The 17897-nt window shown below is 37.6% G+C and overlaps 1 protein-coding gene across 11 annotated transcripts in view; it reads left to right on the forward strand.

Moving 5' to 3' along the window:
- The first annotated feature begins 270 nt into the window (after positions 1-270).
- The window catches only part of NREP (neuronal regeneration related protein), a 44213-nt gene continuing 26586 nt past the window's right edge, over positions 271-17897 (forward strand). For 3 of the 11 annotated variants that reach the window (XR_011168344.1, XR_011168343.1, XM_069088194.1), the window contains exons 1-3: positions 400-790; positions 2077-2140; positions 11224-11287. The gene's annotated coding sequence lies outside the window, so the exon portion shown is untranslated. The other 8 variants (XR_011168342.1, XR_011168341.1, XM_069088193.1 and 5 more) reach the window with 6 other exon arrangements.

A 17897-nucleotide genomic window follows, 5' to 3' on the forward strand; every position in this document is an offset into this window, starting at 1 on the left:
CTCAGCCCTGTTTCCCTCAGATGCCCTTTGCTGCAGGTCTATGATTACAGTACGGGGCTCCTCCCCCGCCCCGGTTTGGCCAGCAGCAGCGTCTGTGCAGGGCTTCGGTCGCGGCTCACATCTGGCTCTCCCCCAAACCTCCTCCTCCTCATTTGTCGGAAGGCAACCTCGTATCCAGGGGAGGGGGGGAGGGCTGCTCCTGGGACCGTGGGCAGGTGACGGACACACGGGCGCTCCAATCGGCTGCTCCCGGGATGGTTTAAGCTGGGAAGCTCCAGCGAACGGGCCGCAGCCGCCGAGGAAGGGAACCAAACTCGAAGGGTGGGAAAAGAATTCGGCGAGGGGAGTGAGGGAGCGGAGGAGGGGCTTGGAGCTTCGGGGTTGTATTGCCGAGTAAGCAGTCTGGCCGCGCCGCGCGGGGGGAGCCAGCCTCAGAATTAGCTCATTGTTCAACAGACTCAGCCCGGGCCACCCAAGCCCAGCCTGGGGGGAGGACGGAGACAAAGTGACCGAAACGGACCCAAAGGCAGACAGACGTCCGCGCACGCCCACGCGCACGCGGAGGAAAGAAAGAGTGGCAGAGACATAGCCGCCCCCCCTCCCCCTTTTCTAAGACTGCTCCTCTTCTTGGAAGTGGGCTCGGGTCACAACCCCCCTCCTCTCCCTCCCTGCTTCCTTCTTCGTCCCCCTCCCCCCCACGGGCTTTCTAGCGAGGTGCCCCTTGGCATCCACATTTGTGTTTCTGGTGTAGAGAGGACAGAAAGTGGCCAGGGAGCGGGGGCTTTTGTCTGTAAGTATATGCCATTCAAACCTACAGCCTTAAGAGCTTTTCTCTGTGTTGATTTCTTTATTTTACTCCCAGCAGCACTCTCCAGCCCTGCAGCATTCGTAGATTTTCCTGTAAAATCTGAAGAGCAGAAGTATACTTTTTTTTTAAAGAAATTCTGTCATTTTGTTCCTGCTGCTTTAAGGCTACAGTTTAACTTGGGATTTTTCAAAAATGCACAAATAAAGGGGGAAGAATTGAATCTGGGGGGAAGGGCTGGGTGGCGTTTTTTTTTTTTCCGTGTTTTTTTTCTTTTCTTATTTTGGTGGTGGTGATACTCATAAAGCAGTTAAAGAATGATTTTTAAAAATCATTAAATGCACGTTAGGTAAGTCCAGGCTCCAGGATTTTCCTTTCTTATAAAATGATTGACACCCACCCTTTACCCATAGATTGGATTGCTTCCTAGGTTGTTTCCCAGGGTATTTTTAGAGCATTCATTCTTTCATCAGGTTTCTGTTTTTTCTTGTGCAGCCCTTAAACTTTGGAGGTGCTTAAAAAATGGGATTGCTTTTTTACCCCCACCCGTTGACAAAAGTAGTAACTGGTGTGCATTGGCACATAAACTGCACATAGGTGTATTCTGTGAATATGACACCTTTCCCGAGAACTTTTAGTGCCATTCACCCTTATTTTTTTTACCACAACTGGTGCTAACAAAAGGACTGTATTGTTATGCTGTGTGATAAACTGAGGGGGAAGATAACTATGGCATTTAAACTAGTGTATATCTGGTTTAATTAAAAGGACATAATGGTGACTGTTGCTGATTTTTTTATTATGTAGCTTTTTTTTTTTTTAATGGAAGGTTATGTAATGCAGTGCCATTTCCAAAAATATCCATTCTCAGGCATTACATGCTAGAAGGGTGATTCCTCTTTTGCTCTTTTGATTGCAAAATGTACCAAGTAGAGAGTGGAAACAATGAACACACCAGCAAATGATCTTTTTTATTGTCTCATTTTTAAGAAGGTAAGAAGGTGAATTTATGGTAACTTAAAGAGTGCTAAGAATGGTCCAGGACTCTGAAAACCCAGGTGTTCAGAATTCTTTTGTCCTATATTTAAGCCTCTACACTGCCGAGGCACTTAAAAGTGTACTCTGGGAACCATGTGTGGCCAGAAAAATTTGTGTGTATCTGTTTATGAACACTAAAGATTACATACAGCTTATCTTTACCTATCCAAAAGCATTTATTATTTGCTGCCAGGGTAGTGAGGTTATTTGTCTGCTTTACAAATATTTTGCAGATTGGCTTTCCGGGACTAAAGAGAAAAGGAGTCCAGTCCCAAGACTGTTAAGATTCTCAAAATGGTAAGATTTCTTAAAATGATTATTAGAGCAGAAGTACTGTAGTTCCCTGTAAGGTAAATATTAATATCCATTCACCCCTCCAAGCCCTATTCTTTCTTCTGTTCATGCCCCCCATCCTCATTCTCTTACGCTTGGCAGGCTGACCTGATAGCAGTTTATCCTTCATAATTCTAGGAATATACCTTATTGTAGTTGTGAATTATAATTACTTTTAATTCATTTAAAATAAAAACCTGAAATTCCTCTTCAAGAGGCAAGATTTATTTAACTGAGTGACAGAAACTGTTTTGTTCATCAGGAGGGAGACACATTGTAGCATGTGCAGAGAGGGGACTTTGGTGCCAGAATTCAAACAAAGCAGTGTGTCACTTACTAGATAACCTGTCCACAAAAATTAGGTCGATGGATGTAATTGGTGAAAAACCTGCTGACTTTATGTTATTGTTGGGCATTAGCACGTAAGGGCAAAAAGCTATGTATGATTTCTCTGTTGTGCTTTTAGTCTAATTACTGAGAAGTGTTAGTGTCAATTTTTATGCTGATTAGATTGTTTATACCTTGTTATTGGTCAAACATGCTGACCTCTAAAATATATGTGACTTTAGTAATAGCCATGTAATAAGGCTTTTGATCCAGAAGAGAATGGGACAATTTAGTCTCCAAATACTGATTAAAGAAATGTAAAACAGTGCATTAAGGACTTCTAAAGTGCAAATTTTAGAAGTGTCATAAAACTTTTCAGTTAAAAACAGCATGTCCTTGTCATGAATTTTCATACTCTTTAAAACATACCTTTACCACTCAGAATATGTGATTTCCAAGTCTAGTTCTTTATAGGGGTGGTATTGAATCAGGACAAGGGTGAATATTTTTTATACTTTTTTTTCAGAATAACTCAGACTTAAACTTTCATAGGGAAAAAATGAATCAGAGGCAATTACATGAATTCAATATGAATTTTTATCTGAAGTAAGCTTTTCACTTAGATTTTGCTCTTCATTGTAGGGCCATTCAACTTGTGGTAAGAAAATAGAGAACTTAAAAGATAAGAAATCCACTTAGTAATGAAATATTATATTGTTTCATAAAAATAAGGAATTCCCGAGTTAAGAAGTTGAAAGAAAGGAACATAGACTAATCGTCTGTCATTATGATAATGTTTCTTTAGTTCATTCTAAGCTTTTAAGTATCTATCCTAAAATGGAATAGAGTAGAATGAATTGTACCAAAAATTAATAACCCCCAAATAACTTTTAATTAACTCTAGACAAAGTTAAGTAACTCTCAGAAACATATGCCTGAGACTTACCCTTTTCCTTTCTTGGCTCAACAACCAAGGACCCAGCCACCTTGAGCTTCTCTGGATAATCTCTTGCAGGTTCACATACTGTCTTGTCTGAATTGCATTTTTTTGTCATGCATTTAACAAAGCAGGTCACCAACTTTTTCAGGCATGATATAACCACTGATCCTGCCAGCAGATCGTCCTATAAAACCAGCAACAACAAATGTCAGGTTTCAGCGGTGGTTAATGGGATACTCTTTGTAGAAAGCTGTATACAGCAAATCCAAGAATAAAATTTGGAACTTTAGTCACAGGCAAATGTGATTCATAACTACGTGTTATTAATTTCTTGCTTTTGTCAATTTTACATGGTGGCAGAACTGGAAATCACAGTTTGTTGTTCTTGGAAGATTTTTATTTGTGAAAAGTCCACAACTTTTTGGTATTCTTTTCATCAAGATGTCAGTCCTTTTTGACACTAGCCCTTTGTCTGAAATAAAAACATTGTGTATGATTCCAAGTAACTTTCTAATAATTCTTGCATCTTGGGAGGTCTGGTCTCCAAAACTCTTTGCACAGTTCAGTATAAAAAATGGAAATAAAATTTAAAAACCTGATTTGTGGAGTTACATTGCATCTTTTTGTTTTACTCCTTGACAAAAATTAAATTACACCATTTTTCTTGGTATTATTAATATAACTTTTCAGATCTTTGTGGCTAAATTGGGGAGAGGGTTGAAGATTTGGTCTACTTTTAAATACTTGCTACTAAATCAGTGTATATGCATGGTTTGGGAAACTGACTACTTTTTCTATTAAAGTTTGCATAACTTAAAAACTTTGAAGAATATTTAATTTGAGTGTATTTCTCCTTTTTTAATAAAGGGTTTTCTTAAATACACTTTTATAATTAGATCACTCCAGGGTAACAAAAGTTTTTCTGTACATAATGATACAGCAGGCTCTTTTTTAAAGATTCCATACCAGGGTGCTTTTTATACCCAGAGGTTTTATTGTGGTATTGTTAATGGTCATTCATCTTTATAATAATGACCCTGAGGTACTGCAGATTCTTAGTCTTCTGAGTCTTCTGAGTCATCACAAAACATATTATGTTCAGTATCTTTTTAGTGGTAAATGTCTCTTATTGTCTTCTACAAATTTGAAAATTGATTATCCAAATGTGGTATGTGTGGGATAATTCTCAGCTAACTAGAATACTCATTGTACCCTGAATACCCTATTCTCTAACCATACACACAAATTTACTCTATAGGATTTTTGTTATTTCAGCGTGTATATATTAGAATAAATGTAAAAGTAGACAGTTTATTCTTAATTTTTTACATATTTTGTGCTTAATTTTCATTTCAAGAGTTCCAATGTTTTATTTTGCAGTACTTGCTGCAAATTCTTCTATTTTATTCTGGGGAGTGCAAAAGTATCAGTAAGAAGAAAACAAAGATTCAACTATGAACCTGTGTAAAAATATGAGAAAATAAAACATTGCCTTTAAACAGTGTTGTTTATTAATTAATTCAGATCACTGATTTAGGGGTCAGAGGATGATTTTCTATTTTTTTGAGGGGGGAAGGCAGGGCAATTGGGGTTAAGTGACTTACCCAAGATCACACAGCTAGTAAGTGTTAAGTGTCTAAGGCTAGATTTGCACTCAGGTCCTCCTGACTCCAAGACCGGTACTCTATTCACTGTGCCACCTAGCTGCCCCTACAGTATGATTTTCAATATGATTTACCCCAGTAATAGTAGACTTGCTACAGAATATATTTTGCTGTGGAGGCCCAGTGTGGAATCATTATGATTTGGTGAATAGACTTAGATTTGGGAACAATTTATAGTTCTTCCCAAAGGCTAATGCTGAGCTCTTCAAATAGATGAGTTGATTCCATTGTGCTGCTCATGCAGTTTTTCCTTCTGAACAGTCTGCGAAATAGTATTCATAGTTTTTCAAGGAGACTCAGAAACTTTTCTTTTGACATAAGGTTGCCTTGTTCAAAAGAAAAAGACAAGAATTTGAGCAGGAAGTAATCAGATTGGTAACCATGCTGCTGCATGTTGGGATGTAAACTTGCAAGTTGCCATGAGACTTCTGATTGTGGAGTTAAGAAGGCAACTTTGGAAGGATATTGCTTCCTATGTATTTTAGCACAAAGTGAAGGGGTGACTTCACAGTTGTATGGAGAATTAGGGAGTCTGGGATAGCATGGGGATTATATGCATTTGCTCCACCTTTCTCCTCAAACATAGTCATTAAGACACAAGTAGGTTCTTTGGACTGAATTATTAAGATTAAAGCAGCTATGCTGATCAACATTCAAGGATGAGACATATAACTATGCCTCTCATTTCACAACAGATACAGTTATTTCAACCTCAGCCTTCCAAATGTTTCTATATCCAGTTATATTAAATGCTGGAAAGAAACTCTCTATTTTAAAAAAATAAAAAAAATCTCTGATGAAACCATTTAAAACTGGAGGGCACTTCGGTATTAGGGAATACTAATTCCTTTAGTGATGTGTTTAATAAACTTAGATTTTTACACAGAGAAAGGTAGCCCTGCACTGATGTTAGAACACATTCTATATGGGGAAAGGCATTACTATCTTCCAAGGTGTTCTGCATTTTATTCAGAATGATCATTGAATAGGCCATGTCTTTAAAGCTGAGACAAAGTGGAAAGTTGAAATGATCATCTTAGTAATTGAAGTAAAAACTTGATTTTGAATTATTTGAGTGATTCAACTTATGTAATAGTGGTCGTGGGTATTTTGTCTTAATTATCTGTAGAATTACCTGAGTTCTGTTACATATTGCCTGGTAGTACTTTTACTAATACTGGTATATGCAGGAAAAGTGTCAGGCCAAGCAGATTTCATTGTAAAGATTGCACATTAAAATCTATCTGAATATAATGGAGGGGCAAAGCTGTTTCAGCTTAGAAAATGGGCAGTATATTGTTATTTGTCACTGAACAAGATATACGGAAGATTTTAATTTTAAAGTGCTCTGTCTCTCGTTTAAAGAAAATAGGTTAATCATAAGACCCAGGACACATTTATACAAGTTATGATCACTAAAAATATAGCACATGGTCTAAATTTATTTCTAATGGCTATTTTTGTACTCACTTCTAGGAACAACTCCTTGCAATTCTTTTTCCCTGGTGAGAGATTCATACTGAGTAGGAACTCTAACTCTGATTAAGCATTATTAGCAGTCCTAATGGTTTGAGGACTTAAACATTAGTATGAAAAATATTAGTGAAGGGTACTTATCAGGAGTCAAAATCTTTAGGCATGAGGAACTAGAAAAATTAATAATAGCAACAGTGATCTCTCTGTATATCTATATACATACATATATAGACAGTTAAGTGTAAAATGTGCCATTGTATAGTAAATTAGAGATTTTACATTGATTTTTAAAAATGATTTTCTGTTACAGATTTGATTTCTGTGAATTGTAGCTAGCTTTCCCACAAATGAGCAAGTAGTTTGAAGTAAACTCAGATTCACTTTATATATTTAATTCTTTATTTAATCTTAATATTCATTAGAAAGATCTCATTGATGAGGAAGTTGAACCTTGATATTAGCTAGCCATCTATCAGAAGAGAAGGCCATATTGGCTGCTTTTTTGATGGGGTCATGTGACAAGGCCTCTGGTGAACTCTTGACAGTCTTTATGACAACTCTGAGCTACATAGTGAAGTGGTGGCACTTTGGATTTCGGTAGCCAAGGGCACTCTTTGTTAACTGTAGCTATTTCTGCACCTACACAGAACTCATGGAAATTGATCACTAAATATATGATTTATTTGCATATATATTGATTCACTGATTCTATGACAATGATCCCAGAAACACAATATTGACATATTCCTCAATGGAAATTTACTGAATAGTTCAAATTACAGAGAACAATTGTGCTCATTTCATATGCCAGCACCATTATGCTTAAGATTCTGTAAGCAAGGCTTTAGCAATATGTGAACCAAGAAAGACCAAAAGAGCAGACTGGTTTTTCAAAGAGGCAGAGGAATTAGAGACCAAATTGCCAACGTTGGCTGTATTATGGAAAAAGCAAGGGAGTTCCAGGAAAAAATCTACTTCATTGACTACATTAAAACCTTTGTGTGACTCTCAATAAAATGTGACAAGTCCTCAAAGAGATGGGAATACGAGATATCATCTCCCGAGGAAACTGTATGTGGGCCAAGAAGCAACACTTAGAACTGAACATGGAACAACTGATTTAAGGTTGGAAAAGGAGTAAGGCAGGGCTGTATATTGTCACTTTTTTATTTAACTTATATGCTGAGTACATCATGTGAAATGCCAGATTGGTTGAATCAGAAGCTGGAATTAAGTTTGCTGAGAAAAATATCAATGATCTCAGATATGCCCATGATCCTACCCTCATGGCAAGAAAGTAGAGAAGAATTAAAAAGCCTTTCAATGAGGATGAAAGAGGAGTGTGTAATAGCTATAAAAGCTTAACGTAAAAAAAACCAAAACCTTAAGATCGTAGCACCTGTTCCCATCACTTCCTGGTAAATGGAGAAAAAAATGGAAACAGCATCAAATTTTATGTTCTTGGGCTCAAAGATCATTGCAGATCCTAATTGCTTCTTGGATGGAAAGCCATGATGAATCTGTACAAGATACCATGACTGTGAGATCTGGACATCACAGAATTGACACTTTAAAATTTTGGTCCTGGAGAAGACTTTTGAGAGTTCCCTGAACAGCAATGAAATCAAATCAGTCAATACTTAAATTAATTCAGACTATTCATTGGAAGGTCAAATTCCAAAGTTGAAGCTCAAATACTTTGGCCATGTGGTGAGAAGACAGGATGCGTTGGAAAAGACCCTGATATTTGGAAAGCTTGAAGGCAAAAGGACAAGGGGATTGCAGAGGAAGAGATATATAGATAGTATCACTGAAGCAATAAACATGAGCTTGGACAGACTTTGGGGGATAGGGGATAAAAGAAGGGCCTGATATGTCCACGGGGTCATGAAAAGTTGGATTTGATTGAACAATTGAATGAAAACAACCCAAATAGAATATTGGCCCAAGAAGGAATTTTCAGAATAAGGTATAAGTGTCTGAGACTGGGTCAAGAGGTTTAAGATAGAAAATGGAACCTTTATGCTTAAAACAGGGGTGCAATTAGTGTAATCTTAATAAAAACTGGTGGGCCCTTTTTCTACTTCTCTGCTCTAGTCTCAAATGAAGAAGCAGATCTCTTTGACAAAGGATGTACTCTGTATGTCCTTTCTCATACACCCTTGATTTCCTCCCCTCCCATCTTCACGAGAAAAATCATCTGTACTGTATTCTTCACTCTTATTTTTTTAATATTTCTCTATCTACTGACTCCTTCCTAGTTGCCTACATCTCTCCCTTCCCAATACTTAAAAAAATGCTCACTTGATCCTAAACGTTGCAGCTATCACCTGATATCACTACATTTCTTAACTAATGTCGAGAAAACCACCTATTCTAGATATTGATACTACTTCAACCTTGATTCTAATTTAAACTCTTAGTAATCTTGTCTCCCACCTTATCATTCAGCTTTAATTCCCCTCTGTAAAGTTACCAGTCATCTTTTAATTGTCGAATTTAATGACCTTTTCTTAATTCCCAACTTTCTTGCCTTTTCCGCATTTGACACTGTTGATCACTTCCTCATGAAACTTGCACAATCTAGGTTTTTGTGACATTGTTCTCTCAAGAGACTTGAGGGAGATGTGGTGTCCTAAGCAGTAGTAAAGAAGTTTGTATGAGGGGTAGATTTAGGGAGAAAGATAATGAATTTTGTTTTGGACATGCCGAGTTTGAGATGCCCAAGGGACAACTAGTTCATGATGTTCGAAAAGAGAAAAGAGAGAGATGGTCCAGAATGAATCTTGGGGGACACACAGAATTAGTTGTCAGGTGATGGATTAACAACCAGCAAAGGGTACTGAGGAGTAGTCAGATAAGTAGAAAGGGAACTAAGAGAGAAAAGTGTCATAAAAATCTCCCCAAGAGGAGAAGGTAATAGAAGTACTACAGAGAGGTCAGGGAGGAGGGTTGAGAAAAGGCCATTGAATTTGGAAATTATGAGATCATTTGGTAATTTTGTGAAGGATAGTCTCGGTTGAATGATGTAGGTAGAAGCCAGTTTGCAGAGGGTTTAGATGAGAACTTTTTCAGGGAGGTTAGCTGAGGAAGTGAGAAGAGAGCTATTGAGGATGTTAGGATCAAGTGAGGATTTTGCTTTTTTTAAAGGACATAGACATTTTTGCAGATAGCACAGAAGGCAGAAGATAGAGATGTAAGATTAGAGTGTGAGTGGGGAGTGTATTGGGGGCCATCTTCTGGAGAAGATGGAAGGGAACAGGATCAGAGATACTTGTAGAAAATTTGGCCCTGTTAAGAAGGGGCCCATTTTCCTTTCTTCCATTTTTTGGCACCCTCTGAGGCATGACTTTTTCATGAAAATGCTTTATAAAGCATTTATAATGTTATAAACATTACCTTTTTTGAGTATTGCCTACGCTTTGACTCATAATCCTCAATTTACTGGTCATGGTAAAGGTGTTGGAATCTTCCTATTTCTTTGCCATTTCCAGACCCTCTTTCTGGGACCATCACTCAGCAGTAACTCCTTTGAGGTTCATTCAATCCAAATTTATTTTTTGTAGATACTGGTGGCTGTTTATCTACTGACCCCCAGAATGTTCTCCATCTTTTCTCATTAACTTCCTGGTTCACACTCTTCCTTTCCTTGTCAACTCTTTCTAAGTGACTTCAAAATCCACATTGACATTCCTTCAGATACCCACTTAAAAGTTTCTCAATTTAATATATTCCTATTTCCTCCACCATCACCCCCCTTCACATAGGGATTGCCATATCTTTGATAGTCACCATCAGTCACAACTATTCTATTTCCATATTCATGAACTCCAAAATCCCTTTATCTAATCTTAACCTTTTTTAGGGTACACTATAGCACTTTGAAGTTTGCAAAGCACTTTACAAATATTTTATCCTCACAACCATCCCATTGGCAAGGTATTATTATTGTCTCCATTTTACAGATGAGAAAATTTAGGCAGAGAAGTGCCTTGCTGAGGTATTTTTTTCCCAGATGGGATTTAAATTTGATTCTTCCCTAACTTTGGGTTAAATACCTCATCTGCTGTTTCACCAGACTATGCAATTATCTTTATCATTTCATTTCTCTCTATTTCTTGTAACCCTTATCACTTTTTTTTTGTCCTCATCCTGACTTCCATTCCTTATACCTCTCAGTTCTTCCCCAGGCTATCACTTCTGCGTTGGTTATACTTTTAAAAAAAAATTCTTTATTTTTTACTTTAAAATTTCTCCCTTCCATTTCCACTTCCCTTCCTATTGAGAAAGAAAGAAAAACAAAGCCCATTACAAATATGTATAGTCATGCAAAATAATTTTTTGTATTTGTCAAGTGCTCTCCCCCCCAAAAAAAAGCAAGAAAGAGAAGAAAATATACTTTAATTTACACTCCTGAGTCCATCTCTCTATCTAGATATTATGTTTTACCATGAGTCCTTTGTAATTGTGGTTGTTATTGTGTTGATCAGAGTTCTTAAGTCTTTCAGAGTTGATTATTGCTGTTATTGTATAAATTTTTCTCCTGGTTCAGTTCACTTCTCTTTGCATCAGTTCATATAAGTCTTCCTTGGTTTTTTAGAAAACATCTTCATTCCATTCATATATTATAATTTTTTCAGCCATTCCCCAACTGATGAGCTTCCTCACAGTTTCTAATTCTTTGCCACCACAAAAAGAGCTATGGTAAGTATTTTTGTACAGTCCTTTTCCTCTTTGATTTCTTTTTCTTGGGGGAGATCTTCTAGATAGAGCCAATAATGGTATTACTGGGTGCTTTTTAGGCATAGTTCCAAATGGTTTTTGAGAATGAAAGACTAGTTCATAACTCCACCAACAATACATTAGTTTTCCTGTTTGTTTTCCCACATCACTTCCAGCTTTTCTCATTGTCTTTTTAAAGTCATTTTAGATAATCTGAAAGATGGTACCCCAGAGTTGTTTTATTTTACATTTCACTAATTATTAGAGAGAGCATTTTTACATAACTATTGATAGTTTTTATTTCTTCCTCTGAAAATTGCCTATTCACATCCTTTGACCGCTTATCAGTTGGAGAATGGCTCTTATTTTTGTAAATTCAGCTTGTTTCCCTAGGTTTGAGAAATGAGATCTTTATTGGAGAAAATTTCTGTAAAGATATTTTTCTTATTTTTCTGCTTCTAATTTTAGCTATATTGGTTTTACTTGTGCAAAAACTCTTTAAAATTTAATATTTTATTTTTTTGTAAATTATATGTAGAAACAATTTTAACTTTCATTTAAAAAAATTTGAATTCCAAATTCTCTCCCCCTCTACTTTTTAAGAAGGCAAGCAATTTGATATAGGTTCAGTCATGCAAAACATTTCCATGTTAGTCATGTTCTGAAAGAAAACATAAACCCTTACCCCCAAAATAAAAACCGTATGCTTCAATGTGCTTTCAAACTCCATCAGTCTTTTTTTTCTGGAGGTGGATAGCATTTTTTGTGTACATCCTTTGGAACTGTCTTGGATCATTGTATTGCTGAGAAAACCTAAGTCATTCATAGTTGAACATCATACAATATTGGTGTTACTGTGTACAGTGTTCTGATTCTGCTCACATCACTTTGCATCAGTTCATATAAGTCTTTCCAGGTTTTCCTGCTTGTCATTTCTTATAGCATAGTAGTATTCTGTCACACAATCATATTTCACAACTTGTTCAGCCATTTCCCAATTGGTGGGCATCCTCTCAATTTACAATTCCTTGCTGTCACTAAAAGAGCTGCTATAAAAATTTTTGTGCATAGAAATCCTTTTATTTAAAAAAAAAATTTCTTTAGGATACAGATGTAGTAGTGGGGTCAAAGGACACACATGGTTTTATATCCCTTGGGCATAGATCCAAATTGCTCTCTAGAATGGCTGAAATCAGTTCACAACAGAGTATTAGTGTCCCAATTTTCCCATATCCCCTTCAACATTTCTCATTTTTCTTTTTTGTCATATTGCCCAATCTGATGGGAATGGGGTGGTAACTCAGAATTTTATTTTTAATTTCTCTAATCAGAAGTGATTTAGAGCATTTTTTCATATGACTCGAGATAGCTTTAATTTCTTTGTTGGAAAATTGCCTATTCATATCCTTTGAGCATTTATCAATTGAGTGATGTAAATACTTCTTATAAATTTACTTTTTTTCCCAAATGCTTTATTAACTTCTGATTCACATCATTCGTTTCTGCCAGATTTTGAGTTACAATTTTTCTCCCCATTTTTCCCCTACCCACCGCCCCAAAATAGCAGTCCCACAGGATATCCCCTCCTCCAATCTGCTCTCTCCCATATTTTCTCCCATACCCCTTTTGAGTTTTCCAGTGGACCTCTATGCCCCAGTGCCTGTATATCTTATTTCCCAATTACATGTAAAATAGTATTACTAATAGTATACACACACACACACATATATGTATTTTTTTGAATATTTGATTATAAAACTTTGAATTCCAGATTCATTCCCTTCCTTCCTTGTCACCCACCCTTACTGGGAAGATAAGCAATTCAGTATAGATTGTACATGTGTGGCTAATGCAAAACAATAACATAGTAGATATATTGTAAAAGACTTACTATATTTCCCTCTCCCCTATCCCATCTCCCACTTGTTCTATTCTCTACTTTGATCCTGTCCCTTTTCAAAAGTGGGTGCTTCCAAGTTCCCTCCCCCCGAGCCTGCCCTCCCTTCCATCATCCCCCCTCTCATCCCCTTCCCCCATTACTCTTCTGCAGGGTGAGATACCCTATTTAGTGTGTATTTCCTTCCCTCCTCAAGCCAAATTCAATGGGAATAAGGTTTACCCATTCCCTTTTGCCTTCCTATTCTTCCCCTCCATTGTAACCATTTTCCTTTGCCTCATCTGTGTGAGATAGTTTACCCCAATCTGTCTCTCCCCATCTCCTCTCATTATATTCCTCTCTCACCTCTTAATTTCACCTTTCAAGTATCATGCCTTCCTGTTAAATTGGTCCTGTGCCCTCTATCTATGTATACCTGTGAACATATATACACACATTCACATAAGGATTCATATGCCCTCATATATTGACACATATATATATATATATTTCTATTCCCTTCAACTACTGAGAAAAGTTTCACAAATTACAATTATTGTTTTTCCATGTAAGAATGTTAATAGTTCAACTTTGATAAGTTCCTTATGATTTCTTTTCCCTGTTTACCTTCTCATGTTTCTCTTGCTTCTTGTATCTGAATTTCAAATTTTCTATTCAACTCTGATTTTTTCATCAAGAATGCTTGAAAGTCCTCTATTCCACTGAATAACCATATTTTCCCTTGAAACATGATAGTTTTGCTGGGTAGGTGACTCTTGGTTTTAATCCCAGCTCCTTGGGCCTCTGGAATATTATATTCCAAGCCCTTTGATCCCTCAGTGTAGAGGCTGCCAGATCCTGGGTTATCCTGATTGTGTTTCCACAATATTCAAATTGTTTCTTCCTGGATGCTTGTAAAATTCTCTCCTCGGAACCTGGCTATAATATTCCTAGGAGTTTTCTTTTTGGGATCTTTTTCAGGAGGTGGATTCTTTCAACCTCTATTTTGCCCTCTGGTTCTAAAACATCAGGGCAGTTTTTTTGAGAACTTCCTGGAGGATGATTTCTAGGTTCTTACTTAGATCATGGCTTTCAGGTAATAGATTAATTTTTAAATCATCTCCCCTGGATCTATTTTCCAGGTCAGTGGTTTTTCCCATGAGATATTTCACATTGCCTTCTATTCTTTCATTTGTTTGGATCTGTTTAACAGCATCTTAATTTCTCATAAAGTCATTAGCTTCCATTTGCTCCAATCTAATTCTGAAGCAATGATTCTCCTTGTGAACTTTTTAGATTCTTTTTCCATCTGGCAAATTCGGCTTTTTAAGGCATTCTTCTCCTCATTGCCTTTTTGAGCCTCTTTTGCCATTTGAGTCATTCTGTTTTTTAAGGTATTATTTTCCTCAGTCAGGCTGTTGACTCTCATTTCATAATTTTCTTGCAATTTTCTCATTTCTCTTCCCAGTTTTTCTTCCACTTCTCTTATCTGCTTCTTAAGGTCCTCTATGGCCTGTAACCAACTCGCATTTTCCTTTGAAGTTTTTGGTGCAGGACTTCTGACTTCACTGTCTTCCTCCTGTTCCGTGCTTTGCTCCTTTTTGTCCCCAAAATAGGAGTCTATTGTTGGAATCTTCTGTCTGCTTTATTTCTGTTGCCTGGTCATGTCACCCTTCAGTGATGTGACCCCTGGGCTTTTTGCCATAGTAGGACTCTTCCACCAGACAGGGGAGTTTTCATCCCAAATGCTGGGGGTTTCTCAGCTGCCGGAGGTATTAGATGGATACCCTCTCTGAGGTCTCCACATGCTCTGGCAAGCAGGAGACACACCCCAGGACCTCCACCCTAGACTGCAATCCAGATCCAAGAAGGTTAAAGCAAGAGCGATTACCCCTCAGACTGGCATTTGTTCCCCCTACATTCTGCAGGCCACGAGCTGAAGCTGCCATGTGGCGCTGGCTGTCTGTGCCGGTGGCTGTCTGTGCCGGCGGCTGTCTGTGCCGGCGTCTCAGCGGCTTTTCGCCCTGGGGGCAAAAGCCACGCACTCCCACTTACTGAGTCCCAATGTCCAGACTGCACTGACCTCCCATTTTGTCCTTCACATCTGTGTGTTGATAATTCTGGAAACGGCCACAGCTGCTACTGATCTGGAGTCCCTCCAGCTGGTGGCTGGTCAGGCCCGACCTGGGGCTAAAGACTCATCGTGAGGCTGGGCTTCACCAATTCCTGCCAGCTTGCCGGGCTGTCCTCAGCGGGAGGTTAGCTTCTCTGTGTCATTTTGTGTGTTCTGCAGCTCCAAAGTTTGTTTAAAGTCCCCTTTTTACATGGATTGGGGAAGGTGGAAGCCGGAGCCACCGGGAGGTCATGCTTCTACTCCCTTATAAATTTATTCTTATAAATTTAACTTAGTTCTTTATGTATTTGAGAAGTGAGACCTTTATCAGAGAAACGGGGTAAAATTTTTTTCCGAATTATGATTACTGTGTTTTTCCCTCCATCCTATTTTCCACCTTTTTACCTTACTCTGTCTCCTTTTACCCTGTCCTTCCTCAAAAGTGTTTTGTTCTTGACCACCCTCTCCATCTATCTGCCTTTTTTCTATCTTATCTTTCTGTCTTACCTCTTCTTATCCCATTCCACTCCTGTTGTCCTGTAGGATAGGAGAGATTTCTTTTTTTTTTTTGTTAAAGCAATTGGGGTTAAGTAACTTGCTCAAGGTTACACGGCCAGTTATTTCTGGGTGTGGTACTAAGTATCTGAGCTAGGATTTGATCCCCATGTTATCCTAACACTGGGCCTGGTGCTCTTACTTGCTGAGCCACCTGGTAGCCCCTAAGCAGTTGGGGTTAAGTAACTTGCTCAAGGTTACACGTTCAGATGTTTCTGGGTGGGTGCTAGGTCTCTGAGCCTGGATTAAAATTTCCCAGGTCATCCTGACACTGGGGCCGGTGCTCTTACTGGCTGTGCTACCTGGCCACCCCAGGAGAGATTTCTATACCTAACTAAGTGTGTATGTTATTCCCTCTTTGAGCCAGTTTTGATAAGAATAAAGTTCAAGTGTTGTTTGCCATCCCCCATACCTTACACTACACTGCTCTTTCCCTGCTCTTTTAAGTGAGATAATTACCCCATTGCTTTCTCCCTTCTCCTAGTGCCTTCCTTTTTCTCATCTATTAATTGTATTTTTTAAAAATCAACCCATCCTAGTCAACTCACACCTGTGCCTTCTGTCTATGTATAGTCCTTCTAACTACCCTGATAGTGATAACATTCTTAGGAGGTGCAAGTGTCTTCCAATGTAAGAATATAAATTTTAACCTTATTGAATCTTATGATTTCTATTTCCTGTCTTCTGTTTACACTTCTCTTGAGTCTTGTATTTGAAAGTCACATTTTCTATTTAGCTCTGGACTTTTCATCAGGAGTACTTCAAAGTTCTCTATTTCATTAAATATTCCCCCTGCCCGAGTGATTATATTCAGTTTTTATAAGTAGGCTATTCTTGGTTGTAATCCTAACTCCTTTGCCTTCCAGAATATCATTCCAAGACCCCTGATCCTTTCATATAGAAGCTGTTAAATCTTGTGTTTTCCTGACTGTGTCTTCATGATATCTGAATGATTTCTTCCTGACTACTTGGAGTATTTTCTTCTTGACCTAGGAGCTCTGGAATTTGGTGATAAGATTCTGGAGGGGAGAAGGGGTGTTTCATTAACTCTTCTAAGAGTTAATTGGTAGATTCTTTCTGTTTCTATTTTATCCTCTGGAATCTAAAATATCAGTTTTTCTTTGATAATTTCTTGAAAGGGGATGTCTAGGTTCTTTTTTGATCATGGCTTTCAAGTAGACCAGTAATTTTTAAATTATCTCTCCTTGTTCCACTTTCCAGCTCAGTTATTTTTCCATTAAGATCTTTCACATTTTTTTCTACTTTTTAATTCTTTTGATTTTGTTTTACCTTTTCTTGATGTCTCATGGTGTCATTAGCTTCCATTTGCCCAATTCTGATGTTTAAGGAAAGATTTTTTTCAGTGAGCCTTTGTACATCCTTTTCCATTTGACCAATTCTGCTTTTTAAGGAGTTTTTTCTTCAGTGAAATTTTATATCTCTGATTCCATTTGACCAGTTTTGCCTTTTAAGGAGTTCTCTTCAGTATATTTTTGTACCTTTTAAAAAACAAACAAACAAACAAACAAATATTTGTCCTGTTCTGCTTTTTAAGATGTTATTTGCTTCAGTATTTTTTTGTGCCTCCTTTACCAAACTGTTGGCTTTTTTTTCATGATTGTTGCATAACTCTTATTTCTTTTCCCTATTTTTCCTCTACCTCTCTTCACTTGATTTTTAAAATTCTTTTTGAACTCTTCCAGAAATTCTTTTTAGGCTTGAGACCAACTCACATTTTTCTTTGAGGCTTTGGATGTGTAAGTTTCAACTTCGTTGTCTTCTTCTGAGTTTTTGTTTTTGGTATTTTTCACCATAATAAGTTTTTATGGTCAGGTTCTTTTTTGTTGTTTGCTCATTTTTCCAGCCTATTTCTTCAATTTTATTTTTGTATTAAAGTTGGACTCTGCTCCCAGGGTGGAGGAGGCACTGTCCTAAGCTTCAGGTTTTTCATACCTCTGTTTTTAGACCTAGTTCTGGAGATATGTAAATTTAAAGTTTTTACAAATTTGTATGCTTTGAGGAGAGGTGTATTTACTATACTTCTGGCC

Source organism: Petaurus breviceps, unplaced genomic scaffold (assembly GCF_028583685.1).
Source record: "Petaurus breviceps papuanus isolate PSGF00001 unplaced genomic scaffold, PetGlider_PUasm1.0 184, whole genome shotgun sequence".
Lineage (NCBI taxonomy): Eukaryota > Metazoa > Chordata > Mammalia > Diprotodontia > Petauridae > Petaurus > Petaurus breviceps.